A 21,935-nucleotide genomic window follows, 5' to 3' on the forward strand; every position below is an offset into this window, starting at 1 on the left:
AAGCTTAGAGTGGAAGTCCAAACCTTTAGACAAAAGGATGGAGAATCCCTCTATGAAGCTTGGGAAAGATACAAACAATTAATCAGAAAATGTCCTTCTGACATGCTTTCTGAATGGAGCATCATAGGTATTTTCTATGATGGTCTCTCTGAACTATCTAAGATGTCCTTGGATAGCTCTGCAGGAGGATCTCTTCATCTGAAGAAGACGCCTACTGAAGCTCAAGAACTGATTGAAATGGTTGCAAATAACCAATTCATGTACACTTCTGAAAGAAATCCTGTGAACAATGGACTAGTCAGAAGAAAGGAGTTCTTGATATTGACACTCTGAATGCCATTTTGGCCCAGAATAAAATATTGACTCAACAAGTCAATTTGATTTCTCAAAGTCTGTCTGGAATGCAAAATGCACCAAACAGTACTAAGGAAGCTTCATCTGAGGAAGAAGCTTATGATCCTGAGAACCCTTCCATGGAAGAGGTAAATTACCTAGGAGAACCCTATGGTAACACCTATAATTCTTCATGGAGAAATCACCCAAATCTTTCATGGAAGAATCACGAGAGACCTCAACAAGGTTTCAATAACAATGGTGGAAGAAACAGGTTTAACAATGGCAAGCCTTTTCCATCATCTTCTCAGCAACAGACAGAGAGCTCTAAGCAGAATAATTCTGACTTAGCAACCATGGTCTCTGATCTGATCAAAACCACTCAAAGTTTCATGACTGAAACTAGATCTTCCATTAGGAATTTGGAAGGACAAGTGGGTCAGCTGAGCAAGAAAATTACTGAACTTCCTCCAAGCACTCTCCCAAGTAACACTGAAGAAAATCCAAAAGGAGAGTGCAAAGCCATAAACATGGCCGAATTCTGGGAGGAAGAAGAGGCAGTGAACGCCACTGAGGAAGGCCTCACTGGACGTCCACTGGCCTCTAATGAGTTCCCCAATGAGGAACCTTGGGAATCTGAGGCTCAGACTGAGACCATAGAGATTCCCTTGGACTTGCTACTGCCTTTCATGAGCTCTGATGAGTATTCTTCCTCTGAAGAGGATGAGTATGTCACTGAAGAGCAAGTTGCTAAATACCTTGGAGCAATCATGAAGCTAAATGACAAGTTATTTGGAAATGAGACTTGGGAAGATGAACCTTCCTTGCTCACCAAAGAACTGGATGACCTGTCTAGGCAGAAACTGCCTCAAAAGAGGCAGGATCCTGGGAAGTTTTCTATACCTTGTACCATAGGCACCATGACCTTCAAGAAGGCCTTGTGTGACTTAGGGTCAAGTGTAAACCTCATGCCCCTCTCTGTAATGGAGAAATTAGGGATCTTTGAGGTGCAAGCTGCAAAAATCTCACTAGAAATGGCAGACAACTCAAGAAAACAAGCCCATGGACTTGTAGAGGATGTTCTGGTTAAGGTTGAAAACCATTACATTCCTACTGATTTCATAGTCCTAGAGACTGGGAAGTGCATGGATGAATCCATCATCCTTGGCAGACCATTCCTAGCCACAGCAAAGGCTGTGATTGATGTTGATAGAGGAGAGTTGATCATTCAAGTGAATGAAGAATCCATGGTGTTTAAGGCCCAAGGATATCCCTCTATCATCATGGAGAAGAAGCATGAAGAGCTTCTCTCAAAACAGAGCCAAGCAGAGCCCCCACAGTCAAACTCTAAGTTTGGTGTTGGGAGGCCACAACCAAAATCTAAGTTTGGTGTTGAAACCCCACATTCAAACTCTAAGTTTGGTGTTGGGAGGTTTCAACAAGGTTCTGAGTGTTTCTGAGGCTCCATGGGAGTCCTCTGTCAAGCTAATGACACTAAAGAAGCACTTGTTGGGAGGCAACCCAATGTTATATTTTATATTTTCTTTTGTTATTTTATGTTTTTTGTAGGTTGATGATCATAAGAAGTCACAAAAACAATGAAAAAAGCAAAAACAAAATGAAAAACAGGAAGAAAAACAGCACACCCTGGAGGAAGATGCTGCTGGCGTTCAAACGCCAGTCAGCCTAGCAGTTGGGCGTTTAACGCCCAGTCTGGCACCTTTCTGGGCGTTTAACGCCAGAAAAGGGCACCAGACTGGCGTTAAACGCCAGTAAAGGGCAACAACCTGGCGTTAAACGCCAGGAATGGGCACCAGCCCGGCGTTTAACGCCAGAAATGGGTCAAAACGTGGATTTTGATGCCATTTGGTGCAGGGATGACTTTTCCTTGACACTACAGGATCTGTGGACCCCACAGGACCCTACCATCACTCTCTCTCTTCTTCCCCCATTCACCAATCACCTCAACACCTCTTCCCCAAAAACCCCTCACCTATCAAATCCCATCTTTCTCTTCACCACTCACATCCATCCTTCATAAAACCCCACCAACCTCACCCTTCAAATTCAAACCACTTTCCCTCCCAAACCCACCCTCAAATGGCCGAACCTTTACCCCCTCTCTCCTATAAATACCCTTCTTCAACCCTTCATTTTCACACAACCTAAAGACCACTTCTTCCCCCTTTGGCCGAACACACTACCCTCCCCCTCTTCCTCATTTCTTCTTCTTCTACTCCTTTCTTTCTTCTTTTGCTCGAGGACGAGCAAACATTTTAAGTTTGGTGTGGTAAAAGCGTTGCTTTTTCGTTTTTCCATAACCATTATGGCACCAAAGGCCGGAGAAACCTCTAAAAAGAGGAAAGGGAAAGCAAAAGCTTCCACCTCCGAGTCATGGGAGATGGATAGATTCCTCTCAAAGGTGCATCAAGACCACTTCTATGAAGTTGTGGCCTTGAAGAAGGTGATCCCCGAAGTCCCCTTTTTACTCAAAAAGGGTGAATATCCGGAGATCCGCCATGAGATCCAAAGAAGAGGTTGGGAAGTTCTCACCAACCCCATTCAACAAGTTGGAATCTTGATGGTTCAAGAGTTCTATGCCAATGCATGGATCACAAAGAACCATGACCAAAGTGTGAACCCGAATCCAAAGAATTATCTTACTATGGTTCGGGGGAAATACTTGGATTTTAGTCCGGAGAGTGTGAGGGTGGCGTTCAACTTGCCTATGATGCAAGGAGATGAGCATCCTTTCACTAGAAGGGTCAACTTTGATCAAAGGTTGGACCAAGTCCTCACAGTCATATGTGAAGAGGGCGCACAATGGAGGCAAGACTCAAGAGGAAAGCCGGTTCAATTGAGAAGGCATGACCTCAAACCCGTGGCTAGAGGATGGTTAGAGTTCATACAACGCTCAATCATTCCCACTAGCAACCGGTCCGAAGTTACCATAGACCGGGCCATCATGATCCATAGCATCATGATTGGAGAAGAAATAGAAGTTCATGAGGTTATAGCCCAAGAACTCTATAAGGTGGCGGACAAGACCTCCACTTTGGCAAGATTAGCCTTTCCTCACCTCATTTGTCACCTCTGTTATTCAGTTGGAGTTGACATAGAAGGAGATATCCCCATTGATGAGGACAAGCCCATCACCAAGAAAAGGATGGAATACACAAGAGACCCCTCTCATCAAGAAATCCCTGAGATTCCTCAAGGGATGAACTTTCCTCCACAAAACTATTGGGAGCAACTGAATACCTCCCTAGGAGAGTTGAGTTCCAACATGGGACAACTAAGGGTGGAGCACCAAGAACACTCCATCATCCTTCATGAGATTAGAGAAGATCAAAGAATCATGAGGAAGGAGCAACAAAGGCAAGGAAGAGACATTGAGGAGCTCAAGCACTCCATAGGACCTTCAAAAGCAAGGAAGAGCCGCCATCACTAAGGTGGACCCATTCCTTGATTTCCTTGTTCTTTATTCTTCTGTTTTTCGAATTTTATGCTTTATGTTATCCATGTTTGTGTCTTATGATCATTAGTGTCTTAGTGTCTATGCCTTAAAGTTATGAATGTCCTATGAATCCATCACCTTTCTTCAATAAAAACGTGCTTAATTGAAAAGGAAAGAGTTGCATGAATTTTGAATTTTATAATAGTTTAATTATTTTGATGTGGTGGCAATATTTTTGTTCTCTGAATGTATGTGTAAACAGTGCATATGTATCTTGAATTTGTGGTTCATGAATGTTGGCTCTTGAAAGAATGATGAAAAAGGAGACATGTTACTGAGGATCTGAAAAATCAATAAAATGATTCTTGAAGCAAGAAAAAGCTATTAAAAAAAAAAAAAAAAAAGAGAAAAAAACCGAAAAAAAAAAAAATCGAAAAAAAAAAGAAAGAAAAGAAAGAAAAAGAAAAGAAATAAAGTTGTGATCCAAGGCAAATAAGAGTGTGCTTAAGAACCCTGGACACCTCTAATTGGGGACTTTAGCAAAGCTGAGTCACAATCTGAAAAGGTTCACCCAATTATGTATCTGTGGCATGTATGTATCCGGTGGTAATACTGGAAGACAGAGTGCTTTGGGCCACAGCCAAGACTCAATAAATAGCTATGTTCAAGAATCATCATACTTTACTAGGAGAATCATTAACACTATCTGGACTCTGAGTTCCTAAAGAAGCCAACCATTCTGAATTTCAAGGGATAGATTGAGATGCCAAAACTGTTCAGAGACAGAAGGTTAAAAGCCCCGCTCATCTAATTAATACTGATCTTCACAGATGTTTTTGGAATTCATTGCATATTCTCTTCTTTTGATCTTATTTGATTTTCAGTTGCTTGAGGACAAGCAACAATTTAAGTTTGGTGTTGTGATGAGCGGATAATTTGTATACTTTTTGGCATTGTTTTTAGTATGTTTTTGATATCTTTTAGTTAGATTTTAGTACATTTTTATTAGTTTTTATTTAAAATTCACTTTTCTGGACTTTACTATGAGTTTGTGTGTTTTCTGTGATTTCAGGTATTTTCTGGCTGAAATTGAGGGACCTGAGCAAAAATCTGATTCAGAGACCAAAAAGGACTGCAGATGCTGTTGGATTCTGACCTCCCTGCACTCGAAGTGGATTTTCTGGAGCTACAGAAGCCCAATTGGCGCGCTCTCAACGGCGTTGGAAAGTAGACATCCAGGGCTTTCCATCAATATATAATAGTCCATACTTTGTCCAAGATTTGATGGCCCAAACCCGCGAAGCAATCCGGCCTCAGGAATTCCAGCGTTAAACGCCGGAACAGGAATAAAAGTTGGAGTTAAACGCCCAAACTGGCATGGGAGCTGGCGTTTAACTCCAGAAAAGGTCTCTACACGAATTTCCTTGATTGCTCAGCCCAAGCACACACCAAGTGGGCCCGGAAGTGGATTTTTATGTCATTTACTCATTTCTGTACACCTTAGGTTACTAGTTTACTATTAATAGGACCTTTTACTATTGTATTAGTAGACTTTGGTAGCTATCTTCACTTTTATGCTATTTTAGATCTTTGGGAGGCTGGCCATTCGGCCATGCCTAGACCCTGTTCTTATGTATTTTCAACGGTGGAGTTTCTACACACCATAGATTAAGGGTGTGGAGCTCTGCTGTACCTCGAGTATTAATGCAATTACTATTGTTCTTCCATTCAATTCCGCTTGTTCTTTTACCAAGATATCACTTGTTCTTCACCTATGAACAAGGTGACTGACAACCATTCTTGTTCTACAAGCATCTGAGGCTTAGTGAATATCTCTTGGATTTCCGATTGCACGATGCATGGTTGATCGCCTGACAACCGAGTGCTCGCCTGACAAACGAGCCAGCCATTCCGTGAGATCAGAGTCTTCGTGGTATAGGCAAGAACTGATGGCAGCATTCAAGAGAATCCGGAAGGTCTAACCTTGTCTGGGGTGTTCTGAGTAGGATTCAATGATTGAATGACTGTGACGTGCTTCAAACCCTGAGGGCGGGGCGTTAGTGATAACGCAAAAGAATCACTGGATTCTATTCCGGCCTGATTGAGAACCGACAGATGAATTCCGCTATGCCGTGACAGGACATATGCAATCGCTTTCACTGAGAGGATGGGAGGTAGCTGCTGACAACAGTGAGACCCTACACGAGTTTGCCATGGAAAGGAGTAAGAAGGATTGGATGAAGGCAGTAGGAAAGCAGAGAGACGGAAGGGAAGGCATCTTCATACGCTTGTCTGAAGCTCTTACACCAATGATATACATAAGTATCACTATCTTTATCTTTTATATTATTTTCGTTCATCATCATCTATACCCAATTGAGTCTGCCTGACTGAGATTTACAAGATGACCATAGCTTGCTTCATACCACCAATCTCCGTGGGATCGACCCTTACTCGCGTAAGGTATTACTTGGACGACCCAGTGCACTTGCTGGTTAGTTGTGCGAAGTTGTAGTGATCACAATTTCGTGCACCAAAAATACATAAGCATAAGGTCTAGGCATGGCCGAATGGCCAGCCTCCCAATGATCTAAGATAGCATAAAACTCAAAGATAGCTACCCAGATGTCCTAATACAATAGTAAAAGGTCCTACTTATAGAAAACTAGTACATAGATGAGTAAATGACATAAAAATCCACTTCCGGGCCCACTTGGTGTGTGCTTGGGCTGAGCAATGAAGCTTTTTTCGTGTAGAGACTCTCCTTGGAGTTAAACGCCAGCTTTAGTGCCAGTTTGGGCGTTTAACTCCCAATTAGGTGCCAGTTCCGGCGTTTAACGCTGGAATTTCTTGAGGTGACTTTGAACGCCGGTTTGGGCCATCAAATCTTGGGCAAAGTATGGACTATTATATATTGCTGGAAAGCCCAGGATGTCTACTTTCCAACGCCGTTGAGAGCGCGCCAATTGGGCTTCTGTAGCTCCAGAAAATCCACTTCGAGTGCAGGGAGGTCAGAATCCAACAGCATCTGCAGCCCTTTTGAGTCTCTGGATCAGATTTTTGCTCAGGTCCCTCAATTTCAGCCAGAAAATACCTGAAATCACAGAAAAACACACAAACTCATAGTAAAGTCCAGAAAAGTGAATTTTAACTAAAAACTAATAAAAATATACTAAAAACTAACTAGATCATATCAAAAACATACTAAAAACAATGCCAAAAAGTATACAAATCATCCGCTCATCACGTAGTAAATGATGTGCAGAAGCTTGTCATGCCTCTGTCCCAATACTGCACCAATAGCATGGTCACTGGCATCACACATTAGTTCAAATGGTAATGTCTAGTCCGATGCAGAAATGATAGGCGCTATGAACAGCTTAGCCTTCAGAGTCTCAAAGGCTTGCAAACACTCTATGTTAAAGACAAATGGTGTATCAGCAGCTAGCAGATTACTTAGAGGTTTTGCGATTTTTGAAAAATCCTTTATAAACCTCCTGTAGAATCCTGCATGTCCCAGAAAACTTCTGATTGCCTTTACATTGGTGGGTGGTGGTAATTTTTCGATTACCTCCACCTTAGCTTGATCCACCTATATGCCTTTATTCAAAATTTTATGCCCAAGGACAATTCCTTCAGTCACCACAAAGTGACATTTTTCCCTGTTTAAAACTAGGTTAGTCTCTTGGTATCTTTTCAGAACAAGTGCTAGATGATCAAGACAAGAGCTGAATGAGTCTCCAAATACTGATAAGTCATCCATGAAGACTTCCAGAAATTTTTCCACCATATCAGAGAAGATAGAGAGCATGCATCTCTGAAAAGTTGCCGGTGCATTACACAGACCAAATGGCATCCTTCTATAGGCAAATACTCCAGATGGACATGTGAATGCTGTTTTCTCTTGATCTTGAGGATCTACTGTAATTTGGTTGTAGCCTGAGTAGCCATCCAGAAAGTAGTAATAGTCATGACTTGCTAGCCTTTCTAGCATTTGGTCTATGAATGGTAAAGGAAAATGATCCTTTCCGGTGGCTGTATTGAGTCTTTTGTAGTCAATACATATCGCCACCCTGTAACTGTTCTTGTAGGAACCAGTTCATTTTTTTCATTATGAACCACTGTCATGCCTCCTTTTTTGGGTACAACTTGGACAGGGCTCACCTAGGGGCTATCAGAAATGGGATAAATAATCCCAACCTCTAGTAATTTAGTGACCTCTTTCTGCACCACCTCCTTCATGGCTGGATTCAGCCGCCTTTGTGGTTGAACCACTGGTTTGGCATTATCCTCTAGTAGGATCTTATTCATGCATCTGGCTGGGCTAATGCCCTTGAGATCACTAATGGACCACCCAAGAGCTGTCTTGTGTGTCCTTAGCACCTGAATTAGTGCTTCCTCTTCTTGTGGCTCTAAGGCAGAGCTTATGATTACAGGAAAAGTTTCACCTTCTCCCAGAAATGCATATTTCAGGGATGGTGGTAGTGGTTTGAGCTCGGGTTTAGGAGGTTTCTCCTCTTCCTGAGGAATTTTCAGAGGTTCTTTTATTTTCTCTGGTTCTTCCAAATCAAGCTGGACATCTTTAAAGATATCCTCCATTTCCAGCACTACAAAATCAGTGGGAAAGGCGAAATGGCCCAACTATGACAATTATGTCTTCAATCATGCCTGATGGATATTTAATGGAGCCATCAGCAAGTTGAAGACATATCCTGGTTGGTTTGACTTCTTCAGTCAAGCCAAGCTTTCTGATAGTGGATGCAGGGATTAGGTTGATACTTGCCCCAAGATTTCATAGAGCTGTCTTGGTACAGGTACCCTCTAATGTGCATGGTATCATACAGCTTCTAGGATCCTTAAGATTCTCTGGTAAGCTCTTCAAAATGATTGCACTGCATTCTTCAATGAGAAAAACTTTTTCAGTTTCTCTCCAATCCTTCTTATGGCTTAAGATCTCTTTCATGAACTTAGCATAAGAGGGTATTTGCTCAAGTTCCTCTGCAAATGGAATCTTGATTTCAAGAGTCCTGAGATAGTATGTAAAGTGGGCAAATTGTTTATCCTGTTCTGCTTGGTGGAGTTTCTGAGGATAAGGTATTTTGGCTTTGTATTCTTCAACCTTGGTTGTCGCTGGTTTATTTCCTATAGAGGTAGGTTGAGAAGCCTTCTTGAGGGAGTTATCATCAGCACTTGCAAGTGTCTGACCCCTCATAGGCGTTTGAATGCCAAGATCGGGGGCTGGATTGGCATTTAACGCCAGATTCCCTCCCTTTTCTGGTGTTTGAACACCAGAACTGAACATGGGTTGGGCATTTAACACCAATTTTTCCCCTTTTTCTGGCGTTTGAACGCCAGAACTGGGCATTCACTAGGCGTTTAACACCAATTTTTCACCTCTTTCTGGTGTTTGAATGCCAGAATCATTCCTCTCTAGGCTCTTACTGTCCTCAGAGGGATTTTGGGTAACAGTATGCTCAACCTCTATTATTTGTTCTTTTCTTGACTTTCTACTGCTTTGAGTTGAGGTATTCAATATTTTTCCACTCCTTAATTGGACTACTTGGCACTCTTCTGTTATCTGTTTTGATAACTACTGTCTTGTCTGGTCAAGTTGTGCTTCCATGTTCCTGTTAGCATCCTTAGTGTCTTGTAACATCTCTTTAAATTCTGCCAACTGTTCTGTCAGATAACATAATTGCTGATTGATTTCAGCAACTTGTTCTAGAGGACTAAGTTTAGTGAATACTGCCTTAGCCTCTTCTTTTATAGAGGACTCACTACTTAAATACAGATGCTGATTTCTAGCAACTGTATCAATGAGCTTTTTAGCCTCTTCAATTATTTTTCTCATGTGTATAGATCCACCAGCTGAGTGGTCTAGAGATATCTGAGCTTTTGCTGTAAGCTCGTAGTAGAAGATGTCTAACTGCACTCATTCTGAAAATATTTCAGAGGGGCATTTCCTTAGCATCTCTCTGTACCTCTCCCAGGCGTTGTAAAGGGATTTATTATCCTTTTGTTTAAAACCTTAGATGTCCAGCCTTAGCTATGTCATCCTCTTAGGAGTGAAATATTGATTTAGGAATTTGTTTGACAACTGTTTCCATGTTCTTATGCTAGGTTTAGGTTGGTTATTTAACCACCTCTTAGCTTGGTCTTTTACAGCAAATAGAAATAGTAATAATTTGTAGACATCCTGATCTACTTCCTTATCATGTACTGTGTCAGCAATTTGTAAGAACTGTGCCAGAAACTGAGTAGGTTCTTCTTGTGGAAGACCGGAATACTGGCAAATTTGCTGCACCATGATAATGAGCTGAGAATTCAACTCAAAACTACTGATTCCGATGGAGGGTATACAGATACTACTCCCATATGAAGCAGTAGTGGGATTAGCATATGACCCTCAGAGTCCTTCTGGACTGTTCATTTCCACTTAGGTCCGTGATGGAGAAAGGGAGATGATGTGGATTTATTTTATTTATTTTATTATATTTATTTATTAAAAACCATTTTTTTAAATAATAAAATAAAATAAATAATAAAATAAATAAATAAAATAAATAAACAAAATATTTGAAAATATTTTATGAGGACTTTCGAAAAAGTGAGGAGAGAGAAAGTGGTTAGGATGTTTTTGAAAAAGATATGATTTTAGAAATTTTAAAAGGATATGACTTGAAAAATTTTGACCAAGTCAACTCAAGGGATTCGAAAATTATGAGCAATTAAAGGAAAGGATATTTTTTTTTCAATTTTATGAGGAAAGAGAAAAACACACAAAAGACACAAGACTTAAAATTTTTAGATCTAATGCTCCTTGTTTTTCAAAAATTTTGGAGGGAAAACACCAAGGAACACCAAACTTAAAAATTTTAAGATCAAAAACACAAAGAAGACTCAAGAACACCTTGAAGACTCACAAGAACAATAAGAACAAAATTCAAAGACTCAAGAACACAAAAAAGAACACCAAACTTAAAACTTTTATAAAACTAAAAATAAATTTTTGAAAATTAAAGAAAAATAACAAGAGAACACCAAACTTAAAATTTGGCACAAGATTTAATCAAAGAAAAATTATTTTTGAAAAAGTTTTAAAAGGAAGATATCCAATCACCAAGAACACAAGCACAACGCTCTAGCCAACTGACCTATAAATTTAACGTGTTTTAAAAAGGTATTTAATATGTATAATTTTTTTGAATACTGATAATTTGAAAATGCACAAGAAAAACAAAAAAAAAGACACAAAACAAGAAAAACTAAAGATCAAACAAGAAAAATAGCAAGAACGACTTAAAGATCAAGCAGGAACAATGAACACAAACTCAAAAATTTAAAGGAAAATAAAAACATGCAATTGACACCAAACTTAAAATATGAAACTAAACTCAAACAAAAGACTCAAAGAAAAATTAAAAACTAATGAAGAAAAATAATATTTTTGAAAGATTTTTTAAAAGGAATAATGAAATATGCAATCCTAGTGACTCTAAATAAAAAAGATAAAATTTTCCTTATCTAAGTAACAAGATAAACCGTCAGTTGTTCAAACTCGAACAATCCCAGGCAACGGTGCCAAAAACTTGGTGCACGAAAATTACACTGACACTATGTAATTCCGCACAACTAACCAACAAGTGTACTGGGTCGTCAAAGTAATACCTTACGTGAGTAAGGGTCGATCCCACGGAGATTGCCGGCTTGAAGCAAGCTATGGTTATCTTATTATTCTTAGTCAGGATATCAATAGTGGTTCTTAGTTTTAATTGTGAAAAGTGAGAGAACATGAAATGAATACTTGTTACGCTATAATGGAGAATGGGTTGGAGTTTTGGAGATGCTCTGTCCTTTGAATTTCACCTTTCCTACTGTCTTCTTCTTCACGCACGCAGGTCTCTTTCCATGGCAAGTTGTATGTTGGTGGATCACCGTTGTCAATGGCTACCAGCCGTCCTCTCAGTGAAAAGGGTCCATGTACATGGCTAATCATATGTTGGTTCTCACTAACGTTGGAATAGGATCCATTGATCCTTTTGCGTCTGTCACCACGCCCAATGGTGCACAAAATTGTGATCACTACTTTTCACAACTCAAATAATCCCTAGTAATGGCCCCAAAGACTTGGTGCTCAGTACCATGGCATAAACACAACTTCGCACAACTAACCAGCAAGTGTACTGGGTCGTCCAAGTAATAAACTTTACGCGAGTAAGGGTCGATCCCACGGAGATTGTTGGTATGAAGCAAGCTATGGTCACCTTGTAAATCTCAGTCAGGCAGACTCAAATGGTTATGAATGATATATGAATGAAAGATAAAGATAGAGATACTTATGCAATTTATTGGTGAGAACTTCAGATAAGCGAATGGAGATGTTTTGTCCCTTCCGTCTCTCTGCTTTCCTACTGTCTTCATCCAATCCTTCTTACTCCTTTCCATGGCAAGCTGTATGCAAGGGTTTCACCGTTGTCAGTGGCTACCTCCCATCCTCTCAGTGGAAATGTTCAACGCACCCTGTCACGGCACGGCTATCTAGCTGTCGGTTCTTGATCATGTCGGAATAGAATCCAGTGATTCTTTTGCGTCTGTCACTAACGCCCCACAATCGCGAGTTTGAAGCTCGTCACAGTCATTCAATCATTGAATCCTACTCAGAATACCACAGACAAGGTTTAGACCTTCCGGATTCTCTTGAATGCCGCCATCAATTCTAGCTTATACCACGAAGATTCCGATTAAAGAACCCAAGAGATAAACATTAGAGCCTTGTTTGCTTGTAGAACGGAGGTGGTTGTCAGTCACGCGTTCATAAGTGAGAATGATGATGAGCGTCACATAATCATCACATTCATCAAGTTCTTGAGTGCGAATGAATATCTTGGAATAAGAACAAGCTGAATTGAATAGAAGAACAATAGTAATTGCATTAATACTCGAGGTACAGCAGAGCTCCACAACTTAATCTATGGTGTGTAGAAACTCCACCGTTGAAAATACATAAGAACAAGGTCTAGGCATGGCCGTGAGGCCAGCCTCCCAATAATCTAAGAACAAGACGTCCAAAGATTATCTAGAGATCTAAAGTGATCAAAAGATGTAAATACAATAGTAAAAGGTCCTATTTATAGGGAACTAGTAGCTTAAGAATTACAAAGGTGAGTAAATGACATAAAAATCCACTTTCGGGCCCACTTGGTGTGTGTTTGGGCTGAGCATTGAAGCATTTTCGTGTAGAGACTCTTCTTGGAGTTAAACGCCAGCTTTTGTGCCAGTTTGGGCGTTTAACTCCCACTTTGGTGCCAGTTCCGGCGTTTAACGCTGGGAATTCTGAAGGTGACATTGAATGCCGGTTTGGGCCATCAAATCTTGGGCAAAGTATGGACTATTATATATTGCTGGAAAGCCCAGAATGTGTACTTTCCAACGCCGTTGAGAGCTCGCCAATTGGGCTTTCGTAGCTCCAGAAAATCCACTTCGAGTGCAGGGAGGTTAGAATCCAACAGCATCTGCAGTCCTTTTCAGTCTCTGAATCAGATTTTTGCTCAAGTCCCTCAATTTCAGCCAGAAAATACCTGAAATCACAGAAAAACACACAAACTCATAGTAAAGTCCAGAAAAGTGAATTTTAACTAAAAACTAATAAAAAGTATACTAAAGACTAACTAAATCTACTAAAAACATACTAAAAACAATGCCAAAAAGCGTACAAATTATCCGCTCATCACCCAACATTCATGAGTTTGAAGCTCGTCACAGTCATCCCTTCCCAGATTCTACTCGGAATACCATAGACAAGGTTTAGACTTTTCATACCTTAAGAATGCTGCCAAATGATTCTAGCTTATACCACGAAGACTCTGATCTCACGGATTTGAATGCTCTTTTGTCAGGAGAGGTAATCAAACTCGTGAGCCAGGAACCCAAGAGACATACATTCAATCTAAGGTAGAACAGAAGTGGTTGTCACGCACACATTCATAGGTTGAGAATGGTGATGAGTGTCACGGATCATCACATTCATCATGTTGAAGTGCGAATGAATATCTTAGAATAGAAACAAGCGTGATTGAATAAAAAACAGAAATAATTGCATTAATTCATCGAGACACAGCAGAGCTCCTCACCCCCAACCATGGAGTTTAGAGACTCATGCCATCAAAGATACAAATTCAGATGTAAAATGTCATGAGGTACAAAATAAATCTCTAAAAGTAGTTTTTATACTCAACTAGTAACCTAGGTTTACAGAAAATGAGTAAACTAAGATAGATAGTGTAGAAATCCACTTCCTGGGCCCACTTGGTGTGTGTTGGGGCTGAGCATTGAAGCTTTCACATGTAGAGGCCTTCCTTGGAGTTGAACGCCAGTTTGTAACTTGTTTTTGGAGTTTGACTCTAGCTTGCAACTTGTTTCTGGCGTTTGACGCCAAAATAGGGCAGAAAGCTGGCGTTGAACGCCAGTTTGCATCATCTAAACTCGAGAAAAGTATAGAATATTATCTATTACTGAAAAGCCCTGGATGTCTACTTTCCAACGCAATTGAGAGCATGCCATTTGGGTTTCTGTTGCTCCAAAAATTCCATTTCGAGTGCAGGGAGGTCAGAATCCAACAGCATCAGCAGTCCTTTATCAGCCTCTGAATCAAATTTTTGCTCAGGTCCCACAATTTCAACTAGAAAATACCTGAAATCACAAAAAAATACACAAACTCATAGCAAAGTCCAGAAATGTGATTTTTGTATAAAAACTAATAAAAATATACTAAAAAGTAGCTAGATTCTACTAAAAACTATATGAAAATACCCCCAAAAAGAGTATAAAATATCTGCTCGTCATGCAGCAATTTCTTAACTTATTTGTGCTTAACACATTATTCACTATAGACACTTGGCTCACATTTCTTCTTAGAACATTGATGCCCAGCACCTCTTTGGGCTACTAAATGTCTTGCAACTAGGTTGCTCTTGATAATGGATTTTCAGTTGGTAATCCCGAGTTCGTTAACCCAAGTTACCAAGTGATAAAGCACTCCATAGAACCTAATCATCCAAGCAGATCCTAGTGCAAAAACACCACAGGCATATGTTCTAAGGTTCAAGCTATTGATGTCTAGCTTTATTCTTTCTTTATTTTGTTTTTGCTGCCACTCTTGGCTTTTCTTTTACTTTCTATTTGTTTTTCTTTCAACCAAGGATTTTTATTTGCTAAGATTCATAGACAGTAAGCTAATTTTTACTTAGAAAGAAAACAGTCTATTCTTTTATTCATTATGAGTGAGCTACCACATAATCAAACACACATACCACCACTTACCATTATTTCAAACCTTGCTAATAAGGAACTATCCCACTTTTTGTTCAAACATTTCTTTTATTTAATTGGAAAAACTCAGGGGACAAGACAGGCATTTAGTCAAGTGAAAGTGAATACACACAAGCACATACTTAAGCTAGCATACTTATTTCAACAAGAACACTCAAAATGCAAACTGACTTAAACTAAAAGTTACTACCAACTAAACAAACATTTTCTTTCTTTATTAGATGTGATAAGCAAGGAGCGGGTCTACCTTTTATTTGTCTTCCTTTTTGTCTTTCTTTTTCTTCTCACTTGCTTGCTTACTAGTTTCTCCCTTGCCCTTGCCTTTTAGCCTTTGCCAGAATCCAGCTTTCTTCATTGTCTCTTCTACCCTGTTCTCCAGGCGTATTACTTTGTCTACTTCTCTTTCACTTCTTACTTTGAAGTATTCATCATAAGTTGGGAATGCTGGTTCCATGTTGTATAGATGATCCGCAATGTAGCTTAACTTGACCTGGCCATTTATGTTATAATCAGCTTGAACTCCATACCTTGCATCATGAAGGGTTGTGAATTCCTTGAGAGCTCTCATATTCTCCGCTTGCAGTTGGGCCAACTGGTTGAATGATTCTTGAAATTGTGAAGTGGTGCACGAAATTGTGATCACTACAACTTCGCACAACTAACCAGCAAGTGCACTGGGTCGTCCAAGTAATACCTTACGCGAGTAAGGGTCGATCCCACGGAGATTGGTGGTATGAAGCAAGCTATGGTCATCTTGTAAATCTCAGTCAGGCAGACTCAATTGGGTATAGATGATGATGAACGAAAATAATATAAAAGATAAAGATAGTGATACTTATGTATATCATTGGTGTAAGAGCTTCAGACAAGCGTATGAAGATGCCTTCCCTTCCGTCTCTCTGCTTTCCTACTGCCTTCATCCAATCCTTCTTACTCCTTTCCATGGCAAGCTCGTGTAAGGTCTCACTGTTGTCAGCAGCTACCTCCCATCCGCGCAGTGAAAGCTAATGCAAAGCACTCTGTCACAGTGCCGCCAATCACCGGTTTGGTTCCCTCCCCTACCGGAATAGAATAACTCTTTTGCGTCTGTCACTAACGCCCAGTAGGTTACAGGTTTGAAGCACATCACAGTCATTCAATCATTGAATCCTACTCAGAATACCACAGACAAGGTTTAGACCTTCCGGATTCTCTTGAATGCCGCCATCAGGTCCTGCCTATACCACGAGGATTCCGAAGAATCCAAGAGATATTCACTAAGCCTCAGATGCTTGTAGAACAAGAATGGTTGTCAGTCACCTTGTTCATGGGTGAGAATGGTGATGGGCGTCAATCATCACCTTCATCATGTTGAAGAACAAGTGATATCTTGGATAAAGAACAAGCGGAATTGAATGGAAGAACAATAGTAATTGCATTAATACTCGAGGTACAGCAGAGCTCCACACCTTAATCTATGGTGTGTAGAAACTCCACCGTTGAAAATACATAAGAACAAGGTCTAGGCATGGCCGAATGGCCAGCCTCCCAAAGATCAAAGGATCTAAAAACAATCCAAAGATTCAAAGATAGATGAAAATACAATAGTAAAAGGTCCTATATATAGAAACTAGTAGTCTAGGGTGTACATAGATGAGTAAATGACATAAAAATCCACTTCCGGGCCCACTTGTGTGTGCTTGGGCTGAGCAATGAAGGAATTTCGTGTAGAGACGTTTTCTGGAGTTAAACGCCAGCTTTTAATCCAGTTTGGGCGTTTAACTCCCAATTAGGTGCCAGTTCCGGCGTTTAACGCTGGGAATTCTTGGGGTGACTTTGAACGCCGGTTTGGGCCATCAAATCTTGGGCAAAGTATGGACTATCATATATTGCTGGAAAGCCCAGGATGTCTACTTTCCAACGCCGTTGAGAGCGCGCCAATTGGGCTTCTGTAGCTCCAGAAAATCCACTTCGAGTGCAGGGAAGTCAGAATCCAACAGCATCTGCAGTCCTTTTCAGTCTCTGGATCAGATTTTTGCTCAGGACCCTCAATTTCAGTCAGAAAATACCTGAAATCACAGAAAACACACAAACTCATAGTAAAGTCCAGAAAAGTGATTTTTAATTAAAAACTAATAAAAATATACTAAAAACTAACTAAAAGATACTAAAAACATACTAAAAACAATGCCAAAAAGCATACAAATTATCCGCTCATCACAACACCAAACTTAAATTGTTGCTTGTCCCCAGCAACTGAAAATCAAATAAGATAAAAAGAAGAGAATATACTATAGACTCCAAATTATCAATGAAACATAGCTCCAAATTAGATGAGTGGGACTAGTAGCTTTTTGCCTCCAAACAGTTTTGGCATCTCACTTTATCCTCTGAGGTTCAGAATGATTGGCTTCTTTAGGAACTTAGAATCCAGATAGTGTTATTGATTCTCCTAGTTAAGTATGATGATTCTTGAACACAGCTACTTATTGAGTCTTGGCTGTGGCCCAAAGCACTCTGTCTTCCAGTATTACCACCGGATACATACATGCCACAGACACATAATTGGGTGAACCTTTTCAGATTGTGACTCAGCTTTGCTAAAGTCCCCAATTAGAGGTGTCCAGGGTTCTTAAGCACACTCTTTTGCCTTGGATCACAACTTTATTTCTTTCTTTTTCTTTTCTCTTTCTTTCTCCCCTTTTTTTTTTTTCGTTTTTCTGCTTCTCTCTTTTTTTTTTTTTTTTTTTTTGTATTCACTGCTTTTTCTTGCTTCAAGAATCATTTTTATGATTTTCAGATCCTCAGTAACATGTCTCCTTTTCATCATTCTTTCAAGAGCCAACAATTTTAACATTCATGAACAACAAATTCAAAAGACATATGCACTGTTCAAGCATACATTCAGAAAACAAAAAGTATTTGTCACCACATCAAACTAATTAAGCTAGTTTTAAAGATGAATTTGAAATCCTGTACTTCTTGTTCTTTGTGATAAAAACAGTTTTCATTTAAGAAAGGTGATGGATTCATATTGATAGCTTTAAGGCATAGACACTAAGACACTAATGATCATAAGACACAAACATAGATAAACATAAGCATAGAAATTCGAAAAACAGAAAAATAAAGAACAAGGAGATTAAAGAACGGGTCCACCTTAATGATGGCGGCTCTTTCTTTCTCTTGAAGATCCTATGGAGTGCTTGAGCTCCTCAATGTCTCTTCCTTGTCTTTGTTGCTCCTCTCTCATGATTCTTTGATCTTCTCTAATTTCATGGAGGAGGATGGCATGTGCTTCACCCTTAGTTGTCCCATGTTGGAACTTAATTCTCCTAGGGAGGTGTTCAGTTGCTCCCAATAGTCTTGTGGAGGAAAGTGCATCCCTTGAGGTATCTCAGGGATCTCATGATGAGAGGGGTCTCTTGTTTGCTCCATCTTCTTCTTAGTGATGGGCTTGAGGTCATGCCTTCTCAGTTGAACCGGCTTTGGATGCCATAAATGGTTATGGAAAAGCAAAAAGCAATGCTTTTACCACACCAAACTTAAAAGGTTTGCTCGTCCTCGAGCAAAAGAAGAAAGAAGAGAGTAGAAGAAGAAGAAATGGAGGAGAGGGAGATGGCCTTGTGGTTCGGCCATAAGGAGAAGAAGTGGTGTTTTATGAAGGATGGATGTGAGTGGTGAAGAGAAAGAGATGTTGAGGTGATTGGTGAATGGGTGAAGAAGAAAGAGAGAGTGGTGGGGTTGTTTGGGGATCCTGTGGGGTCCACAGATCCTTAGGTGTCAAGGAAAAGTCATCCTTGCACAAATGGGGCTCAAAAACACGTTTTGAGCCAATTCTGGCGTTAAACGCCGGCTGGTGCCCATTTCTGGCGTTTAACGCCAGGTTCTAGCCCTTTCCTGGCGTTAACGCCAGTCTGGTGCCCCTTTCTGGCGTTAAACGCCCAGAATGGTGCCAGACTGGGCGTTAAACGCCCAACTGCTACCTTCACTGGCGTTTAAACGCCAGTGAGTTCTTCCTCCAGGGTGTGCTGTTTTTCTTCCTGTTTTTCATTCTGTTTTTGCTTTTTCAATGGATTTTGTGACTTCTTATGATCATCAACCTACAAAAAAGATAAAATAACAAAAGAAAATAGTTAACTAAAACATTGGGTTGCCTCCCAACAAGCGCTTCTTTAATGTCATTAGCTTGACAGAGGACTCCCATGGAGCCTCAGAGATGCTCAGAACCGTGTTGGAACCTCCCAACACCAAACTTAGAGTTTGAATGTGGGGGTTCAACACCAAACTTAGAGTTTGGTTGTGGCCTCCCAACACCAAACTTAGAGTCTGACTGTGGGGGCTCTGTTTGGCTCTGTTTTGAGAGAAGCTCTTCATGCTTCTTCTCCATGATGACAGAGGGATATCCTTGGGCCTTAAACACCAAGGATTCTTCATTCACTTGAATGATCAACTCTCCTCTATCAACATCAATCACAGCCTTTGCTGTGGCTAGGAAGGGTCTGCCAAGGATGATGGATTCATCCATGCACTTCCCAGTCTCTAGGACTATGAAATCAGTAGGGATGTAATGGTCTTCAATCTTCACCAAAACATTCTCTACAAGTCCATGAGCTTGTTTTCTTGCGTTGTCTGCCATCTCTAATGAGATTCTTGCAGCTTGCACCTCAAGATCCCTAATTTCTCCATTACAGAGAGGGGCATGAGGTTTACACTTGACCCTAAGTCACACAAGGCCTTCTTGAAGGTCATGGTGCCTATGGTACAAGGTATTGAAAACTTCCCAGGATCTTGTCTCTTTTGAGGTAATTTCTGCCTAGACAAGTCATCCAGTTCTTTGGTGAGCAAGGGAGGTTCATCCTCCCAAGTCTCATCTCCAAATAACTTGTCATTTAGCTTCATGATTGCTCCAAGGTATTTAGCAACTTGCTCTTCAGTGACATACTCATCCTCTTCAGAGGAAGAATACTCATCAGAGCTCATGAAAGGCAGAAGTAAGTCCAATGGAATCTCTATGGTCTCATCTTGAGTCCCAAATTCCCATGGTTCCTCATTGGGGAACTCATTGGAGGCTAGTGCACGCCCATTGAGGTCTTCCTCAGTGGCGTTCACTTCCTCTCTATCCTCTCCAAATTCGGCCATATTGATGGCTTTGCACTCTCCTTTTGGATTTTCTTCTGTGTTGCTTGGGAGAGTACTTGGAGGGAGTTCAGTAACTTTCTTGCTCAGCTGTCCCACTTGTCCTTCCAAATTTCTGATGGAGGACCTTGTTTCATTCATGAAACTTGGGTGGTTTCTCCATGAAGAATTATAGGTGTTTCCATAGGGTTCTCCTAGGTAATTCACCTCTTCCATGGAAGGGTTCTCAGGATCATAAGCTTCTTCTTTAGATGAAGCATCCTTAGTACTGCTTGGTGCATTTTGCATTCCAGACAGACTTTGAGAAATCAAATTGACTTGTTGAGTCAATATTTTATTCTGAGCCAAAATGGCATTCAGAGTATCAATCTCAAGAACTCCTTTCTTCTGACTTGTCCCATTGTTCACAGGATTCCTTTCAGAAGTGTACATGAATGGTTATTTGCACCATTTCAATTAGCTCTTGAGCCTCTGTAGGCGTCTTCTTCAGATGAAGAGATTCTCCAGCAGAGCTATCCAAAGACATCTTGGACAGTTCAGAGAGACCATCATAGAAAATACCTATGATGCTCCATTCAGAAAGCATGTCTGAGGGACATTTTCTGATTAATTGTTTGTATCTTTCCCAAGCTTCATAGAGGGATTCACCATCCTTCTGTCTGAAGGTTTGGACTTCCACTCTAAGCTTACTCCATCTTTGTGGTGGAAAGAACTTTGCCAAGAAGGCATTGACTAGCTTTTCCCAAGAGTCCAGGCTTTCTTTAGGTTGAGAATCCAACCATATTCTAGCTCTGTCTCTTACAGCAAAAGGGAATAGCATCAGTCTGTAGACCTCAGGGTCAACCCATTAGTCTTGACTGTGTCACAGATTTGCAAGATTCAGCTAAGAACTGATGAGGATCTTCCATTGGAAGTCCATGGAACTTGCAATTCTGTTGCATTAGAGAAACTAATTGAGGCTTTAGCTCAAAGTTGTTTGCTCCAATGGCAGGGATAGAGATGCTTCTCCCATAGAAATCAGGAGTAGGTGCAGTAAAGTCACCCAGCACCTTCTTGCATTGTTGGCATTGTTGTTGTTTTCGGCTGCCATGTGTCCTTCTTCTTTGAAGAATTCGGTCAGGTCCTCTAAAGAGAGTTGTGCCTTGGCTTCTCTTAGTTTTCGCTTCAAGGTTCTCTCAGGTTCAGGGTCAGCTTCAACAAGAATGCCTTTGTCTTTGTTCCTGCTCATATGAAAGAGAAGAGAACAAGAAAATATGGAATCCTCTATGTCACAGTATAGAGATTCCTTGAGGTGTCAGAAGAAAAGAAAAGTAGAAGACAGAAGTAGAAAATTCGAACTTATCAAAGAAGATGGAGTTCGAATTTTGCATTAAGGAATAGTGTTAGTCCATAAATGGAAGGATGTGAGAAGAAGGAAGTAATTTTCGAAAATTAAGAAAAAGATTTTGAAAACATTTTGAAAAACACTTAATTGATTTTCGAAAACAAAAGTGGGAAAGAAGTAAAGTGATTTTGAAAAAGATTTTGAAATTAGAAATTAAAAAGATTTGATTGAAAACTATTTTGAAAAAGATGTGATTAAAAAGATGATTGAAAAGTTATGGTTTTAAAAAGATGTGATTGAGAAGATATAATTTGAAAACAATTTTAAAAGATATGATTTGAAAACAATTTGAAAAGATATGATTTTGAAAATTAA

At 40.2% G+C, this 21,935-nt stretch overlaps 2 non-coding genes across 2 annotated transcripts; one reads left to right on the plus strand and one right to left on the minus strand.

Moving 5' to 3' along the window:
• LOC130942800 (small nucleolar RNA R71) lies at positions 1–108 on the minus strand. The gene has a single exon (XR_009071350.1). It is a non-coding gene; the product is annotated as a small nucleolar RNA R71 (small nucleolar RNA).
• Positions 109–20,816: 20,708 nt separating this feature from the next.
• LOC130942938 (small nucleolar RNA R71) lies at positions 20,817–20,924 on the plus strand. The gene has a single exon (XR_009071482.1). It is a non-coding gene; the product is annotated as a small nucleolar RNA R71 (small nucleolar RNA).
• The last annotated feature ends 1,011 nt before the right edge of the window (positions 20,925–21,935 follow it).

The sequence above is a fragment of the Arachis stenosperma genome, chromosome 7, assembly GCF_014773155.1.
Source record: "Arachis stenosperma cultivar V10309 chromosome 7, arast.V10309.gnm1.PFL2, whole genome shotgun sequence".
Taxonomy (NCBI): domain Eukaryota; kingdom Viridiplantae; phylum Streptophyta; class Magnoliopsida; order Fabales; family Fabaceae; genus Arachis; species Arachis stenosperma.